The sequence below is a fragment of the Akebia trifoliata genome, unplaced genomic scaffold (assembly GCF_017979445.1).
Source record: "Akebia trifoliata isolate Shusen 1 unplaced genomic scaffold, ASM1797944v1 Contig00135_ERROPOS630964, whole genome shotgun sequence".
Classification (NCBI taxonomy): domain Eukaryota; kingdom Viridiplantae; phylum Streptophyta; class Magnoliopsida; order Ranunculales; family Lardizabalaceae; genus Akebia; species Akebia trifoliata.
This window is the reverse complement of record NW_028236851.1, coordinates 366,231-369,262: the sequence shown is the minus strand read 5'-3', so window position 1 is coordinate 369,262 and position 3,032 is coordinate 366,231.

Here is a 3,032-nt window from a genome sequence, read left to right as displayed (position 1 = left end):
TTGTAAATAACTTTGATTATAGTTAAGGTTAAATGGAAATATGTGGGTAAGTTGGTTGCTTATGATTTCACATGAGCTTAGAAAATCTCTACTTGAGCATTCAACTTTACCCCTAAGAATATTAACAATATAAGAGAGTTTAACTCTAATTTATCTCTTGGGCAAAAAGTCAAATGTCTAAATTTGTTTTGTAAATTGAATCTCCATGGATTTTCTTAGCAATTGAACATACTAAGGTGAAAAATATTAGTAACACAAGGTTAAGGTTGGAGGGGAAAGTGGTCTTGGAGAGAGCTCAGGCATGTCATGTAGTGTAGTGTTTTTTTTTTTTTTTTTAGCAAGACAAACATTTTCTCAGCCACATTTATACGTTGTATCATTAGGTTTACACCTTGTTAAGAATCTCATTCTTGCTTGTTGAACCATGTAAATTATGTGTTGTGTTCTCTTTACTTTTGTTTTGTGTTCTATTATTATTGTCATATTTTCTACAATCAATTCTCTTTTTAGTGTTACAATCAGAGACCTAAGTTGTATAGACATTTTGAATGATTTTGAGAATGTCACTTTGTGATCTTCCACATCATCAAAGGAATCTTTATTAGGATAGGTTGATTGTAGAGAGGAGTTGTATTATGGAGTAATTTTGATTTTCTAGTGTGAGGCCTATTCTTGAACTATCCCCCTTCTTCTATGCTGGAGGTCTCTTTTCTTTATTATTGCGAAAGAAAAATTATGAATTCTTGCAATTAAACTTGCATCGTAGCACTCATGATGATTATGCAGTGTATATGGAATCGAAATGGTGCTAGACATTTGTATGTGGTGTTTATGGAATTGAAATCAATGGTACCCCACTATGTAACAAGGACACACAACTTTTAGGTTTTTTCTCAATCGTGTGTGACACTTGTCGACAAGTGGACACATCCAGTTACGAATGTGTGAAGATAGTGTCTTCTTTTCAATTGAATTTCTATGGAAAAAGTTAATTTTGAAAGAGGGTTTCTGTAACCAATTCTTCGAACACTAATTTATTTAGTGATCATAACTAAGATTTGGTATTAGGAATAATACAATATGGTCCATAGAAATATTTTTAATTAAGGAAAAAAATCCCATTTGAACTGTTGTCATCATCATCAAAATCAAAGCCTTACACAAAATTTTTTGAGGGCTGCATAAATCTTGGTCCCAACATCTCCATCAACTTTGTTTAAACTCATCTCTTCTGTTAATTCATATTCGCTCTCACTACCTTCATTCACATCCTTTGTCAGTCTTCTCTCTCTCTTAGAACCTTCAAGTTACTTGTCTTCTTGTTTGAGATTATGTTTGCATTATACATTCCTTAGTTCATCATCTATTGAAGCTAATACATTTGGAAAACTCTTGCATTTCTAATTTTGTGTTTTTTATTTTATTTTTTAAAATGTTTTTGTTAACCATTTGAAGATTTTAATCGTTGCTACGTGTCGTTTCTTGATTCTAAAAAACTCTACACTGTCAAGCATAGTTAATGGTAGTGGTCTATGAAAAAAAAAATATTTATTTATTTTACTCTAATCGGGATGTCAAGTACATGACATTGGAGAAGCATACCTCCACTATCCAATTCTAATTGCATGGGTAACCTCCTCCACAATCTTCTATCCTTAATAAAGAGTGTGATTGCATAACAAAAATGACTGTTTTTTGTCATAAATTTTTATTGAACTTTTTTCAACAATATATGTAACCTTAAGTACTGAAGGTGCACTTCATTTATGTATATTTTTTATCTTAGATTCTATATATTATAAATCCTTTGGACTTGAAAGTAGCTCTTTAGAAATAACATAACCACACTGTCAATTGTTTCATCTGTAACTTATATAGATCAAATAGTAGATGTAGACTCAAAACCAATACTTGTGATCATGTGAAATGAATTTGGGAATTCATTTCTCCTCACCATTTACATTCACAGTAGGCTCTTTAATTTTATATTAGCATGGTGTGCTTCTCAAAGGTGGGGTGTTAGACACCATGTACCTGTGTCAGATCATCATAAATATTTCTCAAGTAATCATCTACATGTCAAAATGTTGGTGAAATCAAAATTGGGAGTAATTTTCTTGTTTTTTTTTCCTATCAAATATAATGGGTACAATATCAAAGTTGAAGAGTTATAGAACTCCCATCATATTTCTTGATACATTCTTTTTTTTTTTTTTTTTTTGTGTAGTCTAAGAATATTTGTAAACAAACCTATGATGGCTTTCAAAAAAGAGGAGAAAACTATGTAAAGTTTTGTTTTAATTGTATAATAGAGTTGAAATTGTCTTTTGAGGTATGTGTGGCGCTCCTTATGTGTGTTTTATTATATGGATATATCATATAATGTATTTGAATCATAATTGAGTGTCCTTTGACGGACTCGGACTCGGACTCGGTCCACATCATTTTGATTAATACAATAGAAAGAAATATCAGAATTTGTGCTTCTTGTAAACCCAAGTAGTGAAACTAATGAGGTACAGTGATACTGGCAGCATTTTTCTTCTCTTGATGTTTAATTAGATATTAGAGAGGTTGTCTTGGTCTCTCAATAAACTAGCTTAACTTATTTTTGGAAATTAAATATGGAGAGATCAGATTGCAAAAAAAAACCAACTCCTTTGAGCCACGATATTGATCCAGTCTTGGGGATTTAACAGTTTTTAAAACTTGGAAACTCAACTCGGATGACCACCGGGTCAAGTCAAATCAACAACTTAGAGAGTTAACTCCAACGGGTCACTGTAAAATGTAATATGTAACATACCTCTTACCCCTTTACCTCAGTCTTGACTGGCAGATTGATAGAAAATGACATAAACTGCCCTCATTTTCGACCTCTAGCCAAATGTTATCTATTTTTCTCCCCCAAAATCACTCTATCTTCAAGCTCTTAAGGTAATAGAATTTGGACCCTCCATTTCCGAAGTCCGAAGGCTATAGACACCATGGCGTTTTTTTTTTATATCAATTATGGGTATCGTTAACATGTG